This window comes from Leptodactylus fuscus, chromosome 1, assembly GCF_031893055.1.
Source record: "Leptodactylus fuscus isolate aLepFus1 chromosome 1, aLepFus1.hap2, whole genome shotgun sequence".
NCBI classification, from domain to species: domain Eukaryota; kingdom Metazoa; phylum Chordata; class Amphibia; order Anura; family Leptodactylidae; genus Leptodactylus; species Leptodactylus fuscus.
Window position 1 is genome coordinate 235,125,997 of NC_134265.1, and position 20,859 is coordinate 235,146,855.

At 45.5% G+C, this 20,859-nt stretch overlaps 23 non-coding genes across 23 annotated transcripts; 10 read left to right on the forward strand and 13 right to left on the reverse strand.

The window, feature by feature from the left end:
- Positions 1–975: 975 nt before the first annotated feature.
- On the reverse strand, positions 976–1,058 carry TRNAL-CAG (transfer RNA leucine (anticodon CAG)). The gene has a single exon. It is a non-coding gene; the product is annotated as a tRNA-Leu (tRNA).
- Positions 1,059–1,233: 175 nt separating this feature from the next.
- On the forward strand, positions 1,234–1,306 carry TRNAF-GAA (transfer RNA phenylalanine (anticodon GAA)). The gene has a single exon. It is a non-coding gene; the product is annotated as a tRNA-Phe (tRNA).
- A 1,178-nt stretch (positions 1,307–2,484) lies between these two features.
- On the reverse strand, positions 2,485–2,567 carry TRNAL-CAG (transfer RNA leucine (anticodon CAG)). The gene has a single exon. It is a non-coding gene; the product is annotated as a tRNA-Leu (tRNA).
- A 175-nt stretch (positions 2,568–2,742) lies between these two features.
- TRNAF-GAA (transfer RNA phenylalanine (anticodon GAA)) lies at positions 2,743–2,815 on the forward strand. Its single transcript has one exon. It is a non-coding gene; the product is annotated as a tRNA-Phe (tRNA).
- A 1,183-nt stretch (positions 2,816–3,998) lies between these two features.
- TRNAL-CAG (transfer RNA leucine (anticodon CAG)) lies at positions 3,999–4,081 on the reverse strand. Its single transcript has one exon. It is a non-coding gene; the product is annotated as a tRNA-Leu (tRNA).
- Positions 4,082–4,256: 175 nt separating this feature from the next.
- On the forward strand, positions 4,257–4,329 carry TRNAF-GAA (transfer RNA phenylalanine (anticodon GAA)). The gene has a single exon. It is a non-coding gene; the product is annotated as a tRNA-Phe (tRNA).
- A 1,181-nt stretch (positions 4,330–5,510) lies between these two features.
- Positions 5,511–5,593, reverse strand: TRNAL-CAG (transfer RNA leucine (anticodon CAG)). Its single transcript has one exon. It is a non-coding gene; the product is annotated as a tRNA-Leu (tRNA).
- A 175-nt stretch (positions 5,594–5,768) lies between these two features.
- TRNAF-GAA (transfer RNA phenylalanine (anticodon GAA)) lies at positions 5,769–5,841 on the forward strand. Its single transcript has one exon. It is a non-coding gene; the product is annotated as a tRNA-Phe (tRNA).
- A 1,182-nt stretch (positions 5,842–7,023) lies between these two features.
- TRNAL-CAG (transfer RNA leucine (anticodon CAG)) lies at positions 7,024–7,106 on the reverse strand. Its single transcript has one exon. It is a non-coding gene; the product is annotated as a tRNA-Leu (tRNA).
- A 175-nt stretch (positions 7,107–7,281) lies between these two features.
- On the forward strand, positions 7,282–7,354 carry TRNAF-GAA (transfer RNA phenylalanine (anticodon GAA)). The gene has a single exon. It is a non-coding gene; the product is annotated as a tRNA-Phe (tRNA).
- Positions 7,355–8,539: 1,185 nt separating this feature from the next.
- TRNAL-CAG (transfer RNA leucine (anticodon CAG)) lies at positions 8,540–8,622 on the reverse strand. The gene has a single exon. It is a non-coding gene; the product is annotated as a tRNA-Leu (tRNA).
- A 1,429-nt stretch (positions 8,623–10,051) lies between these two features.
- Positions 10,052–10,134, reverse strand: TRNAL-CAG (transfer RNA leucine (anticodon CAG)). The gene has a single exon. It is a non-coding gene; the product is annotated as a tRNA-Leu (tRNA).
- A 1,433-nt stretch (positions 10,135–11,567) lies between these two features.
- Positions 11,568–11,650, reverse strand: TRNAL-CAG (transfer RNA leucine (anticodon CAG)). The gene has a single exon. It is a non-coding gene; the product is annotated as a tRNA-Leu (tRNA).
- Positions 11,651–11,820: 170 nt separating this feature from the next.
- Positions 11,821–11,894, forward strand: TRNAF-GAA (transfer RNA phenylalanine (anticodon GAA)). The gene has a single exon. It is a non-coding gene; the product is annotated as a tRNA-Phe (tRNA).
- Positions 11,895–14,587: 2,693 nt separating this feature from the next.
- TRNAL-CAG (transfer RNA leucine (anticodon CAG)) lies at positions 14,588–14,670 on the reverse strand. The gene has a single exon. It is a non-coding gene; the product is annotated as a tRNA-Leu (tRNA).
- A 175-nt stretch (positions 14,671–14,845) lies between these two features.
- TRNAF-GAA (transfer RNA phenylalanine (anticodon GAA)) lies at positions 14,846–14,918 on the forward strand. The gene has a single exon. It is a non-coding gene; the product is annotated as a tRNA-Phe (tRNA).
- Positions 14,919–16,107: 1,189 nt separating this feature from the next.
- TRNAL-CAG (transfer RNA leucine (anticodon CAG)) lies at positions 16,108–16,190 on the reverse strand. Its single transcript has one exon. It is a non-coding gene; the product is annotated as a tRNA-Leu (tRNA).
- Positions 16,191–16,365: 175 nt separating this feature from the next.
- On the forward strand, positions 16,366–16,438 carry TRNAF-GAA (transfer RNA phenylalanine (anticodon GAA)). Its single transcript has one exon. It is a non-coding gene; the product is annotated as a tRNA-Phe (tRNA).
- Positions 16,439–17,623: 1,185 nt separating this feature from the next.
- On the reverse strand, positions 17,624–17,706 carry TRNAL-UAG (transfer RNA leucine (anticodon UAG)). The gene has a single exon. It is a non-coding gene; the product is annotated as a tRNA-Leu (tRNA).
- A 175-nt stretch (positions 17,707–17,881) lies between these two features.
- TRNAF-GAA (transfer RNA phenylalanine (anticodon GAA)) lies at positions 17,882–17,954 on the forward strand. Its single transcript has one exon. It is a non-coding gene; the product is annotated as a tRNA-Phe (tRNA).
- A 1,186-nt stretch (positions 17,955–19,140) lies between these two features.
- TRNAL-CAG (transfer RNA leucine (anticodon CAG)) lies at positions 19,141–19,223 on the reverse strand. Its single transcript has one exon. It is a non-coding gene; the product is annotated as a tRNA-Leu (tRNA).
- A 175-nt stretch (positions 19,224–19,398) lies between these two features.
- TRNAF-GAA (transfer RNA phenylalanine (anticodon GAA)) lies at positions 19,399–19,471 on the forward strand. The gene has a single exon. It is a non-coding gene; the product is annotated as a tRNA-Phe (tRNA).
- Positions 19,472–20,656: 1,185 nt separating this feature from the next.
- On the reverse strand, positions 20,657–20,739 carry TRNAL-UAG (transfer RNA leucine (anticodon UAG)). Its single transcript has one exon. It is a non-coding gene; the product is annotated as a tRNA-Leu (tRNA).
- Between the last annotated feature and the right edge of the window lie 120 nt (positions 20,740–20,859).

The window sequence follows — 20,859 nt, forward strand, 5'->3', positions numbered from 1 at the left end:
CCGATTCAATTCTGGGTTTTGTCACACCCTTGTTTTAAACATTAAACAATTGACATGAATGTTTTTGGGTTCTTTCTATATCCTAACTGAACCGAGCTTTCCTTCTTGCATAATGCGCAGGTAATCCTGGAAATGGGGGGGGAAGTCCCTCTTTCACATCAGTCATTAATGTGAGAAAGACTAAATAATGCAAGGATCCGGAAATATTCAGCAGAATGCTGAATGGCAGAGACATATATTACCACACTTCTCCAAGAAGCCTTACCTCTTCTCCGTGTTCCCTCCAGAAGAACAAGCTGCCATTTTCTTTGCTGCTCGCCCAATAGCGTTCACCTCCAAAAGCACGCAGCTGCATCACCAGAAGACATGTCCTAGGTGCACAACAGCGGTGGCTGTCTTTTTTTAGCAGATAGACCCTGCTCAGCTACATTACATTGATGATTTTAAGTGGGTATAGAGTCAGAGCTCGACTCTTGGCTGGTCAAAAGCAGATGGCAATGTCCAATGAGCTCCAGGCCCCACTGAATGTCATTTCTCCCAGGTCTCCCCCAGGTTCCAAAGCTGTAGAAATGTTATTCCATGCTTCAGCTGTAAACCTTTGTCTCTTAAATAAAGGCCGTTATTTTACCTTAACGGTCCATACAGACAGAATGTAGAAGGGGTGTTTGTGACAGACATCATAGCGGATCCTCCAGATTGTGATTGGATTAGTCTTTGGTCTCCATTCAAGTGCGCATTATTCAGAACTCTTGTCTTCACAAGAAAATCCCTTGCGGAGTCACGTACTTTTCAGGAGGGTCACGCGGAAGTTACACAGAATCAGGTCACTGAAAGCTAGGACCCTTATTACTGGCTCTACAGCCAAGCAAGCTGAGTCAGGCTATATAGTCAGAAGTAAAAGTGAAATTGCCATTGGGAGCCAGCAGGAATTTCTCTGCACTGGTGCTATCGCCAGCAGGAAAAATATCAAACCACTGTCAGAAGTGGGATTCGAACCCACGCGTCCATAGGAGACTGCGACCTGAACGCAGCGCCTTAGACCGCTCGGCCATCCTGACATGGGATTAGTTTCCTCAGTCCCCGAATGTCGCGCGCATGCACGCTATTTGGAATCAATTAACTACTCATTAGAAAATCATCCCTCCTATGTACATTCTGTACTCATGGGAATTTTCACCTTGCCTAAAGATGTCCCAACTAGTGAACGGGGAGACAGCAAACCCCAGGACAGAGGCCGAAATAGCTCAGGTGGGAGAGCGTTAGACTGAATATCTAAAGGTCCCTGGTTCGATCCCAGGTTTCGGCAAATGAATTTGAATACAAATCCACTAACAAAAGAAAAGGCTTGCTACGTTTCTTTCCAATTCGTTGGGGTTTTGATCGAGCGTAGCGCACTGCTGGAACTATAGAAAAAAAAAAAAAAAGGTTGAAAACAGTTCTTTCAGGAGAAGACAATGTGCTGCGCGGATGCCGAAATAGCTCAGTTGGGAGAGCGTAGACTAAAGGTCCCCGATTCAATTCTACGTTTTGTCACACCCTCGTTTTAAACATTGAACAATTGACATGAATGTTTTTGGGTTCTTTCTATATCCTAACTGAACCGAGCTTTCCTTCTAGCATAATGCGCAGGTAATCCTGGAAATGGGGGGGAAGTCCCTCTTTCACATCAGTCATTAATGTGAGAAAGACTAAATAATGCAAGGATCCGGAAATATTCAGCAGAATGCTGAATGGCAGAGACATATATTACCACACTTCTCCAAGAAGCCTTACCTCTTCTCCGTGTTCCCTCCCGAAGAACCAGCTGCCATTTTCTTTGCTGCTCGCCGAATAGCGTTCACCTCCAAAAGCACGCAGCTGCATCACCAGAAGACATGTCCTAGGTGCACAACAGCGGTGGCTGTCGTTTTTTAGCAGATAGATCCTGCTCAACTACATTATATTGATGATTTTAAGTGGGTATAGAGTCAGAGCTCGACTCTTGGCTGGTCAAAAGCAGATGGCAATGTCCAATGAGCTCCAGGCCCCACTGAATGTCATTTCTCGCAGGTCTCCCCCAGGTTCCAATGCTGTAGAAATGTTATTCCATGCTTCAGCTGTAAACCTTTGTCTCTTACAATAAAGGCCGTTATTTTACCTTAACGTTCCACACAGACAGAATGTAGAAGGGGTGTTTGTGACAGACATCATAGCGGATCCTCCAGATTGTGATTGGATTAGTCTTTGGTCTCCATTCAAGTGCGCATTATTCAGAACTCTTGTCTTCACAAGAAAATCCCTTGTGGAGTCACATACTTTTCAGGAGGGTCACGCGGAAGTTACACAGAATCAGGTCACTGAAAGCTAGGACCCTTATTACTGGCTCTACAGCCAAGCAAGCTGAGTCAGGCTATATAGTCAGAAGTAAAAGTGAAATTGCCATTGGGAGCCAGCAGGAATTTCTCTGCACTGGTGCTATCGCCAGCAGGAAAAAAATCAAACCACTGTCAGAAGTGAGATTCGAACCCACGCCTCCAGAGGAGACTGCGACCTGAACGCAGCACCTTAGACCGCTCGGCCATCCTGACATGGGATTAGTTTCCTCAGTCCCTGAATGTCGCGCGCATGCACGCTATTTGGAATCAATTAACTACTCATTAGAAAATCATCCCTCCTATGTACATTCTGTACTCATGGGAATTTTCACCTTGCCTAAAGATGTCCCAACTAGTGAACGGGGAGACAGCAAACCCCAGGACAGAGGCCGAAATAGCTCAGTTGGGAGAGCGTTAGACTGAAGATCTAAAGGTCCCTGGTTCGATCCCGGGTTTCGGCAAATGAATTTTGAATACAAATCCACTAACAAAAGAAAAGGCTTGCTACGTTTCTTTCCAATTCGTTGGGGTTTCGATCAAGCGTAGCGCGCTGCTGGAACTATAGAAAAAAAAAAGGTTGAAAACAGTTCTTTCAGGAGAAGACAATGTGCTGCGCGGATGCCGAAATAGCTCAGTTGGGAGAGCGTAGACTAAAGATCTAAAGGTCCCCGATTCAATTCTGGGTTTTGTCACACCCTCATTTTAAACATTGAACAATTGACATGAATGTTTTTGGGTTCTTTCTATATCCTAACTGAACCGAGCTTTCCTTCTTGCATAATGCGCAGGTAATCCTGGAAATGGGGGGGGGGAGTCCCTCTTTCACATCAGTCATTAATGTGAGAAAGACTAAATAATGCAAGGATCCGGAAATATTCAGCAGAATGCTGAATGGCAGAGACATATATTACCACACTTCTCCAAGAAGCCTTACCTCTTCTCCGTGTTCCCTCCCGAAGAACCAGCTGCCATTTTCTTTGCTGCTCGCCGAATAGCGTTCACCTCCAAAAGCACGCAGCTGCATCACCAGAAGACATGTCCTAGGTGCACAACAGCGGTGGCTGTCTTTTTTTAGCAGATAGACCCTGCTCAGCTACATTATATTGATGATTTTAAGTGGGTATAGAGTCAGAGCTCGACTCTTGGCTGGTCTAAACCAGATGGCAATGTCCAATGAGCTCCAGGCCCCACTGAATGTCATTTCTCCCAGGTCTCCCCCAGGTTCCAATGCTGTAGAAATGTTATTCCATGCTTCAGCTGTAAACCTTTGTCTCTTAAATAAAGGCCGTTATTTTACCTTAACGGTCCACACAGACAGAATGTAGAAGGGGTGTTTGTGACAGACATCATAGCGGATCCTCCAGATTGTCATTGGATTAGTCTTTGGTCTCCATTCAAGTGCGCATTATTCAGAACTCTTGTCTTCACAAGAAAATCCCTTGCGGAGTCACGTACTTTTCAGGAGGGTCACGCGGAAGTTACACAGAATCAGGTCACTGTAAGCTAGGACCCTTATTACTGGCTCTACAGCCAAGCAAGCTGAGTCAGGCTATATAGTCAGAAGTAAAAGTGAAATTGCCATTGGGAGCCAGCAGGAATTTCTCTGCACTGGTGCTATCGCCAGCAGGAAAAAAATCAAACCACTGTCAGAAGTGGGATTCGAACCCACGCCTCCAGAGGAGACTGCGACCTGAACGCAGCGCCTTAGACCGCTCGGCCATCCTGACATGGGATTAGTTTCCTCAGTCCCTGAATGTCGCGCGCATGCACGCTATTTGGAATCAATTAACTACTCATTAGAAAATCATCCCTCCTATGTACATTCTGGACTCATGGGAATTTTCACCTTGCCTAAAGATGTCCCAACTAGTGAACGGGGAGACAGCATACCTCAGGACAGAGGCCGAAATAGCTCAGTTGGGAGAGCGTTAGACTGAAGATCTGAAGGTCCCTGGTTCGATCCCGGGTTTCGGCAAATGAATTTTGAATACAAATCCACTAACAAAAGAAAAGGCTTACTACGTTTCTTTCCAATTCGTTGGGGTTTCGATCGAGCGTAGCGCACTGCTGGAACTATAGAAAAAAAAAAAGGTTGAAAACAGTTCTTTCAGGAGAAGACAATGTGCTGCGCGGATGCCGAAATAGCTCAGTTGGGAGAGCGTAGACTAAAGGTCCCCGATTCAATTCTGGGTTTTGTCACACCCTCGTTTTAAACATTGAACAATTGACATGAATGTTTTTGGGTTCTTTCTATATCCTAACTGAACCGAGCTTTCCTTCTTGCATAATGCGCAGGTAATCCTGGAAATGGGGGGGGGGGAGAAGTCCCTCTTTCACATCAGTCATTAATGTGAGAAAGACTAAGTAATGCAAGGATCCGGAAATATTCAGCAGAATGCTGAATGGCAGAGACATATATTACCACACTTCTCCAAGAAGCCTTACCTCTTCTCCGTGTTCCCTCCCGAAGAACCAGCTGCCATTTTCTTTGCTGCTCGCTGAATAGCGTTCACCTCCAAAAGCACGCAGCTGCATCACCAGAAGACATGTCCTAGGTGCACAACAGCGGTGGCTGTCTTTTTTTAGCAGATAGATCCTGCTCAACTACATTATATTGATGATTTTAAGTGGGTATAGAGTCAGAGCTCGACTCTTGGCTTGTCAAAACCAGATGGCAATGTCCAATGAGCTCCAGGCCCCACTGAATGTCATTTCTCCCAGGTCTCCCCCAGGTTCCAATGCTGTAGAAATGTTATTCCATGCTTCAGCTGTAAACCTTTGTCTCTTACAATAAAGGCCGTTCTTTTACCTTAACGGTCCACACAGACAGAATGTAGAAGGGGTGTTTGTGACAGACATCATAGCGGATCCTCCAGATTGTGATTGGATTAGTCTTTGGTCTCCATTCAAGTGCGCATTATTCAGAACTCTTGTCTTCACAAGAAAATCCCTTGTGGAGTCACATACTTTTCAGGAGGGTCACGCGGAAGTTACACAGAATCAGGTCACTGAAAACTAGGACCCTTATTACTGGCTCTACAGCCAAGCAAGCTGAGTCAGGCTATATAGTCAGAAGTAAAAGTGAAATTGCCATTGGGAGCCAGCAGGAATTTCTCTGCACTGGTGCTATCGCCATCAGGAAAAAAATCAAACCACTGTCAGAAGTGGGATTTGAACCCACACCTCCAGAGGAGACTGCGACCTGAACGCAGCGCCTTAGACCGCTCAGCTATCCTGACATGGGATTAGTTTCCTCAGTCCCTGAATGTCGCGCGCATGCACGCTATTTGGAATCAATTAACTACTCATTAGAAAATCATCCCTCCTATGTACATTCTGGACTCATGGGAATGTTCACCTTGCCTAAAGATGTCCCAACTAGTGAACGGGGAGACAGCAAACCCCAGGACAGAGGCCGAAATACCTCAGTTGGGAGAGCGTTAGACTGAAGATCTAAAGGTCCCTGGTTCGATCCCGGGTTTCGGCAAATGAATTTTGAATACAAATCCACTAACAAAAGAAAAGGCTTGCTACGTTTCTTTCCAATTCGTTGGGGTTTTGATCGAGCGTAGCGCACTGCTGGAACTATAGAAAAAAAAAAAAAAAAGGTTGAAAACAGTTCTTTCAGGAGAAGACAATGTGCTGCGCGGATGCCGAAATAGCTCAGTTGGGAGAGCGTAGACTAAAGGTCCCCGATTCAATTCTACGTTTTGTCACACCCTCGTTTTAAACATTGAACAATTGACATGAATGTTTTTGGGTTCTTTCTATATCCTAACTGAACCGAGCTTTCCTTCTTGCATAATGCTTAGGTAATCCTGGAAATGGGGGGGGGGAGTCCCTCTTTCACATCAGTCATTAATGTGAGAAAGACTAAATAATGCAAGGATCCGGAAATATTCAGCAGAATGCTGAATGGCAGAGACATATATTACCACACTTCTCCAAGAAGCCTTACCTCTTCTCCGTGTTCCCTCCCGAAGAACCAGCTGCCATTTTCTTTGCTGCTCGCCGAATAGCGTTCACCTCCAAAAGCACGCAGCTGCATCACCAGAAGACATGTCCTAGGTGCACAACAGCGGTGGCTGTCTTTTTTTAGCAGATAGACCCTGCTCAGCTACATTATATTGATGATTTTAAGTGGGTATAGAGTCAGAGCTCGACTCTTGGCTGGTCAAAAGCAGATGGCAATGTCCAATGAGCTCCAGGCCCCACTGAATGTCATTTCTCGCAGGTCTCCCCCAGGTTCCAATGCTGTAGAAATGTTATTCCATGCTTCAGCTGTAAACCTTTGTCTCTTACAATAAAGGCCGTTATTTTACCTTAACGGTCCACACAGACAGAATGTAGAAGGGGTGTTTGTGACAGACATCATAGCGGATCCTCCAGATTGTGATTGGATTAGTCTTTGGTCTCCATTCAAGTGCGCATTATTCAGAACTCTTGTCTTCACAAGAAAATCCCTTGTGGAGTCACATACTTTTCAGGATGGTCACGCGGAAGTTACACAGAATCAGGTCACTGAAAGCTAGGACCCTTATTACTGGCTCTACAGCCAAGCAAGCTGAGTCAGGCTATATAGTCAGAAGTAAAAGTGAAATTGCCATTGGGAGCCAGCAGGAATTTCTCTGCACTGGTGCTATCGCCAGCAGGAAAAAAATCAAACCACTGTCAGAAGTGAGATTCGAACCCACGCCTCCAGAGGAGACTGCGACCTGAACGCAGCGCCTTAGACCGCTCGGCCATCCTGACATGGGATTAGTTTCCTCAGTCCCTGAATGTCGCGCGCATGCACGCTATTTGGAATCAATTAACTACTCATTAGAAAATCATCCCTCCTATGTACATTCTGTACTCATGGGAATTTTCACCTTGCCTAAAGATGTCCCAACTAGTGAACGGGGAGACAGCAAACCCCAGGACAGAGGCCGAAATAGCTCAGTTGGGAGAGCGTTAGACTGAAGATCTAAAGGTCCCTGGTTCGATCCCGGGTTTCGGCAAATGAATTTTGAATACAAATCCACTAACAAAAGAAAAGGCTTGCTACGTTTCTTTCCAATTCGTTGGGGTTTCGATCAAGCGTAGCGCGCTGCTGGAACTATAGAAAAAAAAAAAGGTTGAAAACAGTTCTTTCAGGAGAAGACAATGTGCTGCGCGGATGCCGAAATAGCTCAGTTGGGAGAGCGTAGACTAAAGATCTAAAGGTCCCCGATTCAATTCTGGGTTTTGTCACACCCTCATTTTAAACATTGAACAATTGACATGAATGTTTTTGGGTTCTTTCTATATCCTAACTGAACCGAGCTTTCCTTCTTGCATAATGCGCAGGTAATCCTGGAAATGGGGGGGGGGGAGTCCCTCTTTCACATCAGTCATTAATGTGAGAAAGACTAAATAATGCAAGGATCCGGAAATATTCAGCAGAATGCTGAATGTCAGAGACATATATTACCACACTTCTCCAAGAAGCCTTACCTCTTCTCCGTGTTCCCTCCCGAAGAACCAGCTGCCATTTTCTTTGCTGCTCGCCGAATAGCGTTCACCTCCAAAAGCACGCAGCTGCATCACCAGAAGACATGTCCTAGGTGCACAACAGCGGTGGCTGTCTTTTTTTAGCAGATAGACCCTGCTCAGCTACATTATATTGATGATTTTAAGTGGGTATAGAGTCAGAGCTCGACTCTTGGCTGGTCTAAACCAGATGGCAATGTCCAATGAGCTCCAGGCCCCACTGAATGTCATTTCTCCCAGGTCTCCCCCAGGTTCCAATGCTGTAGAAATGTTATTCCATGCTTCAGCTGTAAACCTTTGTCTCTTAAATAAAGGCCGTTATTTTACCTTAACGGTCCACACAGACAGAATGTAGAAGGGGTGTTTGTGACAGACATCATAGCGGATCCTCCAGATTGTCATTGGATTAGTCTTTGGTCTCCATTCAAGTGCGCATTATTCAGAACTCTTGTCTTCACAAGAAAATCCCTTGCGGAGTCACGTACTTTTCAGGAGGGTAACGCGGAAGTTACACAGAATCAGGTCACTGTAAGCTAGGACCCTTATTACTGGCTCTACAGCCAAGCAAGCTGAGTCAGGCTATATAGTCAGAAGTAAAAGTGAAATTGCCATTGGGAGCCAGCAGGAATTTCTCTGCACTGGTGCTATCGCCAGCAGGAAAAAAATCAAACCACTGTCAGAAGTGGGATTCGAACCCACGCCTCCAGAGGAGACTGCGACCTGAATGCAGCGCCTTAGACCGCTCGGCCATCCTGACATGGGATTAGTTTCCTCAGTCCCTGAATGTCGCGCGCATGCACGCTATTTGGAATCAATTAACTACTCATTAGAAAATCATCCCTCCTATGTACATTCTGTACTCATGGGAATTTTCACCTTGCCTAAAGATGTCCCAACTAGTGAACGGGGAGACAGCAAACCTCAGGACAGAGGCCGAAATAGCTCAGTTGGGAGACCGTTAGACTGAAGATCTGAAGGTCCCTGGTTCGATCCCGGGTTTCGGCAAATGAATTTTGAATACAAATCCACTAACAAAAGAAAAGGCTTGCTACGTTTCTTTCCAATTCGTTGGGGTTTCGATCGAGCGTAGCGCACTGCTGGAACTATAGAAAAAAAAAAAGGTTGAAAACAGTTCTTTCAGGAGAAGACAATGTGCTGCGCGGATGCCGAAATAGCTCAGTTGGGAGAGCGTAGACTAAAGGTCCCCGATTCAATTCTGGGTTTTGTCACACCCTCGTTTTAAACATTGAACAATTGACATGAATGTTTTTGGGTTCTTTCTATATCCTAACTGAACCGAGCTTTCCTTCTTGCATAATGCGCAGGTAATCCTGGAAATGGGGGGGGGGGAGAAGTCCCTCTTTCACATCAGTCATTAATGTGAGAAAGACTAAATAATGCAAGGATCCGGAAATATTCAGCAGAATGCTGAATGGCAGAGACATATATTACCACACTTCTCCAAGAAGCCTTACCTCTTCTCCGTGTTCCCTCCCGAAGAACCAGCTGCCATTTTCTTTGCTGCTCGCTGAATAGCGTTCACCTCCAAAAGCACGCAGCTGCATCACCAGAAGACATGTCCTAGGTGCACAACAGCGGTGGCTGTCGTTTTTTAGCAGATAGATCCTGCTCAACTACATTATATTGATGATTTTAAGTGGGTATAGAGTCAGAGCTCGACTCTTGGCTGGTCAAAACCAGATGGCAATGTCCAATGAGCTCCAGGCCCCACTGAATGTCATTTCTCCCAGGTCTCCCCCAGGTTCCAATGCTGTAGAAATGTTATTCCATGCTTCAGCTGTAAACCTTTGTCTCTTACAATAAAGGCCGTTCTTTTACCTTAACGGTCCACACAGACAGAATGTAGAAGGGGTGTTTGTGACAGACATCATAGCGGATCCTCCAGATTGTGATTGGATTAGTCTTTGGTCTCCATTCAAGTGCGCATTATTCAGAACTCTTGTCTTCACAAGAAAATCCCTTGCGGAGTCACGTACTTTTCAGGAGGGTCACGCGGAAGTTACACAGAATCAGGTCACTGAAAACTAGGACCCTTATTACTGGCTCTACAGCCAAGCAAGCTGAGTCAGGCTATATAGTCAGAAGTAAAAGTGAAATTGCCATTGGGAGCCAGCAGGAATTTCTCTGCACTGGTGCTATCGCCAGCAGGAAAAAAATCAAACCACTGTCAGAAGTGGGATTTGAACCCACACCTCCAGAGGAGACTGCGACCTGAACGCAGCGCCTTAGACCGCTCAGCTATCCTGACATGGGATTAGTTTCCTCAGTCCCTGAATGTCGCGCGCATGCACGCTATTTGGAATCAATTAACTACTCATTAGAAAATCATCCCTCCTATGTACATTCTGGACTCATGGGAATGTTCACCTTGCCTAAAGATGTCCCAACTAGTGAACGGGGAGACAGCAAACCCCAGGACAGAGGCCGAAATACCTCAGTTGGGAGAGCGTTAAACTGAAGATCTAAAGGTCCCTGGTTCGATCCCGGGTTTCGGCAAATGAATTTTGAATACAAATCCACTAACAAAAGAAAAGGCTTGCTACGTTTCTTTCCAATTCGTTGGGGTTTCGATCGAGCGTAGCGCACTGCTGGAACTATAGAAAAAAAAAAAAGGTTGAAAACAGTTCTCTCAGGAGAAGACAATGTGCTGCGCGGATGCCAAAATCGCTCAGTTGGGAGAGCGTAGACTAAAGATCTAAAGGTCCCCGATTTAATTCTGGGTTTTGTCACACCCTCGTTTTAAACATTGAACAATGGACATGAATGTTTTTGGGTTCTTTCTATATCCTAACTGAACCGAGCTTTCCTTCTTGCATAATGCGCAGGTAATCCTGGAAATGGGGGGGGGAGTCCCTCTTTCACATCAGTCATTAATGTGAGAAACACTAAATAATGCAAGGATCCGGAAATATTCAGCAGAATGCTGAATGGCAGAGACATATATTACCACACTTCTCCAAGAAGCCTTACCTCTTCTCCGTGTTCCCTCCCGAAGAACCAGCTGCCATTTTCTTTGCTGCTCGCCGAATAGCATTCACCTCCAAAAGCACGCAGCTGCATCACCAGAAGACATGTCCTAGGTGCACAACAGCGGTGGCTGTCTTTTTTTAGCAGATAGACCCTGCTCAGCTACATTATATTGATGATTTTAAGTGGGTATAGAGTCAGAGCTCAACTCTTGGCTGGTCAAAACCAGATGGCAATGTCCAATGAGCTCCAGGCCCCACTGAATGTCATTTCTCCCAGGTCTCCCCCAGGTTCCAAAGCTGTAGAAATGTTATTCCATGCTTCAGCTGTAAACCTTTGTCTCTTACAATAAAGGCCGTTATTTTACCTTAACGGTCCACACAGACAGAATGTAGAAGGGGTGTTTGTGACAGACATCATAGCGGATCCTCCAGATTGTGATTGGATTAGTCTTTGGTCTCCATTCAAGTGTGCATTATTCAGAACACTTGTCTTCACAAGAAAATCCCTTGCGGAGTCACGTACTTTTCAGGAGGGTCACGCGGAAGTTACACAGAATCAGGTCACTGAAAGCTAGGACCCTTATTACTGGCTCTACAGCCAAGCAAGATGAGTCAGGCTATATAGTCAGAAGTAAAAGTGAAATTGCCATTGGGAGCCAGCAGGAATTTCTCTGCACTGGTGCTATCGCCAGCAGGAAAAAAATCAAATCACTGTCAGAAGTGGGATTCGAACCCACGCCTGCAGAGAAGACTGCAAACTGAACGCAGCGCCTTAGACCGCTCGGCCATCCTGACATGGGATTAGTTTCCTCAGTCCCTGAATGTCGCGCGCATGCACGCTATTTGGAATCAACTTCTCATTAGAAAATCATCCCTCCTATGTACATTCTGTACTCATGGGAATTTTCACCTTTCCTAAAGATGTCCCAACTAGTGAACGGGTAGACAGCCAACCCCAGGACAGAGGCCGAAATAGCTCAGTTGGGAGAGCGTTAGACTGAAGATCTAAAGGTCCCTGGTTCGATCCCGGGTTTCGTCAAATGAATTTTGAATACAAATCCACTAACAAAAGAAAAGGCTTGCTACGTTTCTTTCCAATTCGTTGGGGTTTCGATCGAGCGTAGCGCACTGCTGGAACTATAGAAAAAAAAAAAGGTTGAAAACAGTTCTTTCAGGAGAAGACAATGTGCTGCGCGGATGCCGAAATAGCTCAGTTGGGAGAGCGTAGACTAAAGATCTAAAGGTCCCCGATTCAATTCTGGGTTTTGTCACACCCTCGTTTTAAACATTGAACAATTGACATGAATGTTTTTGGGTTCTTTCTATATCCTAACTGAACCGAGCTTTCCTTCTTGCATAATGCGCAGGTAATCCTGGAAATGGGGGGGGAAGTCCCTCTTTCACATCAGTCATTAATGTGAAAAAGACTAAATAATGCAAGGATCCGGAAATATTCAGCAGAATGCTGAATGTCAGAGACATATATTACCACACTTCTCCAAGAAGCCTTACCTCTTCTCCGTGTTCCCTCCCGAAGAACCAGCTGCCATTTTCTTTGCTGCTCGCCGAATAGCGTTCACCTCCAAAAGCACGCAGCTGCATCACCAGAAGACATGTCCTAGGTGCACAACAGCGGTGGCTGTCTTTTTTTAGCAGATAGACCCTGCTCAGCTACATTATATTGATGATTTTAAGTGGGTATAGAGTCAGAGCTCGACTCTTGGCTGGTCAAAAGCAGATGGCAATGTCCAATGAGCTCCAGGCCCCACTGAATGTCATTTCTCCCAGGTCTCCCCCAGGTTCCAATGCTGTAGAAATGTTATTCCATGCTTCAGCTGTAAACCTTTGTCTCTTACAATAAAGGCCGTTATTTTACCTTAACGGTCCACACAGACAGAATGTAGAAGGGGTGTTTGTGACAGACATCATAGCGGATCCTCCAGATTGTCATTGGATTAGTCTTTGGTCTCCATTCAAGTGCACATTATTCAGAACTCTTGTCTTCACAAGAAAATCCCTTGCGGAGTCACGTACTTTTCAGGAGGGTCACGCGGAAGTTACACAGAATCAGGTCACTGTAAGCTAGGACCCTTATTACTGGCTCTACAGCCAAGCAAGCTGAGTCAGGCTATATAGTCAGAAGTAAAAGTGAAATTGCCATTGGGAGCCAGCAGGAATTTCTCTGCACTGGTGCTATCGCCAGCAGGAAAAAAAATCAAACCACTGTCAGAAATAGGATTCGACCCCACGCCTCCAGAGGAGACTGCGACCTAAACTCAGCGCCTTAGACCGCTCGGCCATCCTGACATGGGATTAGTTTCCTCAGTCCCTGAATGTCGCGCGCATGCACGCTATTTGGAATCAATTAACTACTCATTAGAAAATCATCCCTCCTATGTACATTCTGGACTCATGGGAATTTTCACCTTGCCTAAAGATGTCCCAACTAGTGAACGGGGAGAAAGCCAACCCCAGGACAGAGGCTGAAATAGCTCAGTTGGGAAAGCGTTAGACTAAAGGTCCCTGGTTCGATCCCGGGTTTCGGCAAATGAATTTTGAATACAAATCCACTAACAAATGAAAAGGCTTGCTACGTTTCTTTCCAATTCGTTGGGGTTTCGATCGAGCGTAGCGCACTGCTGGAACTATAGAAAAAAAAAAAAGGTTGAAAACAGTTCTTTCAGGAGAAGACAATGTGCTGCGCGGATGCCGAAATAGCTCAGTTGGGAGAGCGTAGACTAAAGATCTAAAGGTCCCCCATTCAATTCTGGGTTTTGTCACACCCTCATTTTAAACATTGAACAATTGACATGAATGTTTTTGGGTTCTTTCTATATCCTAACTGAACCGAGCTTTCCTTTTTGCATAATGCGCAGGTAATCCTGGAAATGGGGGGGGAAGTCCCTCTTTCACATCAGTCATTAATGTGAGAAAGACTAAATAATGCAAGGATCCGGAAATATTCAGCAGAATGCTGAATGGCAGAGACATATATTACCACACTTCTCCAAGAAGCCTTACCTTTTCTCCGTGTTCCCTCCCGAAGAACCAGCTGCCATTTTCTTTGCTGCTCGCCGAATAGCGTTCACCTCCAAAAGCACGCAGCTGCATCACCAGAAGACATGTCCTAGGTGCACAATAGCGGTGGCTGTCTTTTTTTAGCAGATAGACCCTGCTCAGCTACATTATATTGATGATTTTAAGTGGGTATAGAGTCAGAGCTCAACTCTTGGCTGGTCAAAACCAGATGGCAATGTCCAATGAGCTCTAGGCCCCACTGAATGTCATTTCTCCCAGGTCTCCCCCAGGTTCCAATGCTGTAGAAATGTTATTCCATGCTTCAGCTGTAAACCTTTGTCTCTTACAATAAAGGCCGTTCTTTTATCTTAACGGTCCACAAAGACAGAATGTAGAAGGGGTGTTTGTGACAGACATCATAGCGGATCCTCCAGATTGTGATTGGATTAGTCTTTGGTCTCCATTCAAGTGCGCATTATTCAGAACTCTTGTCTTCACAAGAAAATCCCTTGCGTAGTCACGTACTTTTCAGGAGGGTCACGCGGAAGTTACACAGAATCAGGTCACTGAAAACTAGGACCCTTATTACTGGCTCTACAGCCAAGCAAGCTGAGTCAGGCTATATAGTCAGAAGTAAAAGTGAAATTGCCATTGGGAGCCAGCAGGAATTTCTCTGCACTGGTGCTCTCGCCAGCAGGAAAAAAATCAAACCACTGTCAGAAGTGGAATTCGAACCCACGCCTCCAGAGGAGACTGCGATCTGAACGCAGCGCCTTAGACCGCTCGGCCATCCTGACATGGGATTAGTTTTCTCAGTCCCTGAATGTCGCGCGCATGCACGCTATTTGGAATCAATTAACTACTCATTAAAAAATCATCCCTCCTATGTACATTCTGTACTCATGGGAATTTTCACCTTGCCTAAAGATGTCCCAACTAGTGAACGGGGAGACAGCAAACCCCAGGACAGAGGCCGAAATAGCTCAGTTGGGAGAGCGTTAGACTGAAGATCTAGAGGTCCCTGGTTCGATCCCGGGTTTCGGCAAATGAATTTTGAATACAAATCCACTAACAAAAGAAAAGGCTTGCTACGTTTCTTTCCAATTCGTTGGGGTTTCGATCGAGCGTAGCGCACTGCTGGAACTATAGAAAAAAAAAAAAAGGTTGAAAACAGTTCTTTCAGGAGAAGACAATGTGCTGCGCGGATGCCGAAATAGCTCAGTTGGGAGAGCGTAGACTAAAGATCTAAAGGTCCCCGATTCAATTCTGGGTTTTGTCACACCCTCATTTTAAACATTGAACAATTGACATGAATGTTTTTGGGTTCTTTCTATATCCTAACTGAACCGAGCTTTCCTTCTAGCATATTGCGCAGGTAATCCTGGAAATGGGGGGGGGGGAAGTCCCTCTTTCACATCAGTCATTAATGTGAGAAAGACTAAATAATGCAAGGATCCGGAAATATTCAGCAGAATGCTGAATGGCAGAGACATATATTACCACACTTCTCCAAGAAGCCTTACCTCTTCTCCGTGTTCCCTCCCGAAGAACCAGCTGCCATTTTCTTTGCTGCTCGCCGAATAGCATTCACCTCCAAAAGCACGCAGCTGCATCACCAGAAGACATGTCCTAGGTGCACAACAGCGGTGGCTGTCTTTTTTTAGCAGATAGACCCTGCTCAGCTACATTATATTGATGATTTTAAGTGGGTATAGAGTCAGAGCTCGACTCTTGGCTGGTCAAAAGCAGATGGCAATGTCCAATGAGCTCCAGGCCCCACTGAATGTCATTTCTCCCAGGTCTCCCCCAGGTTCCAATGCTGTAGAAATGTTATTCCATGCTTCAGCTGTAAACCTTTGTCTCTTACAATAAAGGCCGTTATTTTACCTTAACGGTCCACACAGACAGAATGTAGAAGGGGTGTTTGTGACAGACATCATAGCGGATCCTCCAGATTGTGATTGGATTAGTCTTTGGTCTCCATTCAAGTGCGCATTATTCAGAACTCTTGTCTTCACAAGAAAATCCCTTGCGGAGTCACGTACTTTTCAGGAGGGTCACGCGGAAGTTACACAGAATCAGGTCACTGTAAGCTAGGACCCTTATTACTGGCTCTACAGCCAAGCAAGCTGAGTCAGGCTATATAGTCAGAAGTAAAAGTGAAATTGCCATTGGGAGCCAGCAGGAATTTCTCTGCACTGGTGCTATCGCCAGCAGGAAAATAATCAAACCACTGTCAGAAGTGGGATTCGAACCCACGCCTCCAGAGGAGACTGCGACCTGAACGCAGCACCTTAGACCGCTCGGCCATCCTGACATGGGATTAGTTTCCTCAGTCCCTGAATGTCGCGCGCATGCACGCTATTTGGAATCAATTAACTACTCATTAGAAAATCATCCCTCCTATGTACATTCTGTACTCATGGGAATTTTCACCTTGCCTAAAGATGTCCCAACTAGTGAACGGGGAGACAGCAAACCCCAGGACAGAGGCCGAAATAGCTCAGTTGGGAGGGCGTTAGACTGAAGATCTAAAGGTCCCTGGTTCGATCCTGGGTTTCGGCAAATGAATTTTGAATACAAATCCACTAACAAAAGAAAAGGCTTGCTACGTTTCTTTCCAATTCGTTGGGGTTTCGATCGAGCGTAGCGCGCTGCTGGAACTATACAAAAAAAAAAAAGGTTGAAAACAGTTCTTTCAGGAGAAGATAATGTGCTGCGTGGATTCCGAAATAGCTCAGTTGGGAGAGCGTAGACTAAAGATCTAAAGGTCCCCGATTCAATACTGGGTTTTTTCACACCCTCGTTTTAAACATTGAACAATTGACATGAATGTTTTTGGGTTCTTTCTATATCCTAACTGAACCGAGCTTTCCTTCTTGCATAATGCGCAGGTAATCCTGGAAATGGGGGGGGAAGTCCCTCTTTTACATCAGTCATTAATGTGAGAAAGACTAAATAATGCAAGGATCCGGAAATATTCAGCAGAATGCTGAATGGCAGAGACATATATTACCACACTTCTCCAAGAAGCCTTACCTCTTCTCCGTGTTCCCTCCAGAAGAACCAGCTACCATTTTCTTTGCTGCTCGCCCAATAGCGTTCACCTCCAAAAGCACGCAGCTGCATCACCAGAAGACATGTCCTAGGTGCACAACAGCGGTGGCTGTCTTTTTTTAGCAGATAGACCCTGCTCAGCTACATTATATTGATGATTTTAAGTGGGTATAGAGTCAGAGCTCGACTCTTGGCTGGTCAAAACCAGATGGCAATGTCCAATGAGCTCCAGGCCCCACTGAATGTCATTTCTCCCTGGTCTCCCCCAGGTTCCAATGCTGTAGAAATGTTATTCCATGCTTCAGCTGTAAACCTTTGTCTCTTACAATAAAGGCCGTTATTTTACCTTAACGGTCCACACAGACAGAATGTAGAAGGGGTGTTTGTGACAGACATCATAGCGGATCCTCCAGATTGTGATTGGATTAGTCTTTGGTCTCCATTCAAGTGCGCATTATTCAGAACTCTTGTCTTCACAAGAAAATCCCTTGCGGAGTCACATACTTTTCAGGAGGGTCACGCGGAAGTTACACAGAATCAGGTCACTGTAAGCTAGGACCCTTATTACTGGCTCTACAGCCAAGCAAGCTGAGTCAGGCTATATAGTCAGAAGTAAAAGTGAAATTGCCATTGGGAGCCAGCAGGAATTTCTCTGCACTGGTGCTATCGCCAGCAGGAAAAAAATCAAACCAATGTCAGAAGTGGGATTCGAACCCATGCCTCCAGAGGAGACTGCGACCTAAACGCAGCGCCTTAGACCGCTCGGCCATCCTGACATGGGATTAGTTTTCTCAGTCCCTGAATGTCGCGCGCATGCACGCTATTTGGAATCAATTAACTACTCATTAGAAAATCATCCCTCCTATGTACATTCTGTACTCATGGGAATTTTCACCTTGCCTAAAGATGTCCCAACTAGTGAACGGGGAGACAGCAAACCCCAGGACAGAGGCCGAAATAGCTCAGTTGGGAGAGCGTTAGACTGAAGATCTAGAGGTCCCTGGTTCGATCCCGGGTTTCGGCAAATGAATTTTGAATACAAATCCACTAACAAAAGAAAAGGCTTACTACGTTTCTTTCCAATTCGTTGGAGTTTGAATCGAGCGTAGCGCTCTGCTGGAACTATAGAAAAAAAAAAAAGGTTGAAAACAGTTCTTTCAGGAGAAGACAATGTGCTGCGCGGATGCCGAAATAGCTCAGTTGGGAGAGCATAGACTAAAGATCTAAAGGTCCCCGATTCAATTCTGGGTTTTGTCACACCCTCGTTTTAAACATTGAACAATTGACATGAATGTTTTTGGGTTCTTTCTATATCCTAACTGAACCGAGCTTTCCTTCTAGCATAATGCGCAGGTAATCCTGGAAATGGGGGGGGGGAGTCCCTCTTTCACATCAGTCACTAATGTGAGAAAGACTAAATAATGCAAGGATCCGGAAATATTCAGCAGAATGCTGAATGGCAGAGACATATATTACCACACTTCTCCAAGAAGCCTTACCTCTTCTCCGTGTTCCCTCCCGAAGAACCAGCTGCCATTTTCTTTGCTGCTCGCCCAATAGCGTTCACCTCCAAAAGCACGCAGCTGCATCACCAGAAGACATGTCCTAGGTGCACAACAGCGGTGGCTGTCTTTTTTTAGCAGATAGATCCTGCTCAGCTACATTATATTGATGATTTTAAGTGGGTATAGAGTCAGAGCTCGACACTTGGCTGGTCAAAACCAGATGGCAATGTCCAATGAGCTCCAGGCCCCACTGAATGTCATTTCTCCCAGGTCTCCCCCAGGTTCCAATGCTGTAGAAATGTTATTCCATGCTTCAGCTGTAAACCTTTGTCTCTTACAATAAAGGCCGTTATTTTACCTTAACGGTCCACACAGACAGAATGTAGAAGGGGTGTTTGTGACAGACATCATAGCGGATCCTCCAGATTGTGATTGGATTAGTCTTTGGTCTCCATTCAAGTGCGCATTATTCAGAACTCTTGTCTTCACAAGAAAATCCCTTGCGGAGTCACGTACTTTTCAGGAGGGTCACGCGGAAGTTACACAGAATCAGGTCACTGTAAGCTAGGACCCTTATTACTGGCTCTACAGCCAAGCAAGCTGAGTCAGGCTATATAGTCAGAAGTAAAAGTGAAATTGCCATTGGGAGCCAGCAGGAATTTCTCTGCACTGGTGCTATCGCCAGCAGGAAAATAATCAAACCACTGTCAGAAGTGGGATTCGAACCCACGCCTCCAGAGGAGACTGCGACCTGAACGCAGCGCCTTAGACCGCTCGGCCATCCTGACATGGGATTAGTTTCCTCAGTCCCTGAATGTCGCGCGCATGCACGCTATTTGGAATCAATTAACTACTCATTAGAAAATCATCCCTCCTATGTACATTCTGTACTCATGGGAATTTTCACCTTGCCTAAAGATGTCCCAACTAGTGAACGGGGAGACAGCAAACCCCAGGACAGAGGCCGAAATAGCTCAGTTGGGAGGGCGTTAGACTGAAGATCTAAAGGTCCCTGGTTCGATCCCGGGTTTCGGCAAATGAATTTTGAATACAAATCCACTAACAAAAGAAAAGGCTTGCTACGTTTCTTTCCAATTCGTTGGGGTTTCGATCGAGCGTAGCGCGCTGCTGGAACTATACAAAAAAAAAAAAGGTTGAAAACAGTTCTTTCAGGAGAAGATAATGTGCTGCGTGGATTCCGAAATAGCTCAGTTGGGAGAGCGTAGACTAAAGATCTAAAGGTCCCCGATTCAATACTGGGTTTTTTCACACCCTCGTTTTAAACATTGAACAATTGACATGAAAGTTTTTGGGTTCTTTCTATATCCTAACTGAACCGAGCTTTCCTTCTTGCATAATGCGCAGGTAATCCTGGAAATGGGGGGGGAAGTCCCTCTTTTACATCAGTCATTAATGTGAGAAAGACTAAATAATGCAAGGATCCGGAAATATTCAGCAGAATGCTGAATGGCAGAGACATATATTACCACACTTCTCCAAGAAGCCTTACCTCTTCTCCGTGTTCCCTCCAGAAGAACCAGCTACCATTTTCTTTGCTGCTCGCCCAATAGCGTTCACCTCCAAAAGCACGCAGCTGCATCACCAGAAGACATGTCCTAGGTGCACAACAGCGGTGGCTGTCTTTTTTTAGCAGATAGACCCTGCTCAGCTACATTATATTGATGATTTTAAGTGGGTATAGAGTCAGAGCTCGACTCTTGGCTGGTCAAAACCAGATGGCAATGTCCAATGAGCTCCAGGCCCCACTGAATGTCATTTCTCCCTGGTCTCCCCCAGGTTCCAATGCTGTAGAAATGTTATTCCATGCTTCAGCTGTAAACCTTTGTCTCTTACAATAAAGGCCGTTATTTTACCTTAACGGTCCACACAGACAGAATGTAGAAGGGGTGTTTGTGACAGACATCATAGCGGATCCTCCAGATTGTGATTGGATTAGTCTTTGGTCTCCATTCAAGTGCGCATTATTCAGAACTCTTGTCTTCACAAGAAAATCCCTTGCGGAGTCACGTACTTTTCAGGAGGGTCACGCGGAAGTTACACAGAATCAGGTCACTGTAAGCTAGGACCCTTATTACTGGCTCTACAGCCAAGCAAGCTGAGTCAGGCTATATAGTCAGAAGTAAAAGTGAAATTGCCATTGGGAGCCAGCAGGAATTTCTCTGCACTGGTGCTATCGCCAGCAGGAAAAAAATCAAACCAATGTCAGAAGTGGGATTCGAACCCATGCCTCCAGAGGAGACTGCGACCTAAACGCAGCGCCTTAGACCGCTCGGCCATCCTGACATGGGATTAGTTTTCTCAGTCCCTGAATGTCGCGCGCATGCACGCTATTTGGAATCAATTAACTACTCATTAGAAAATCATCCCTCCTATGTACATTCTGTACTCATGGGAATTTTCACC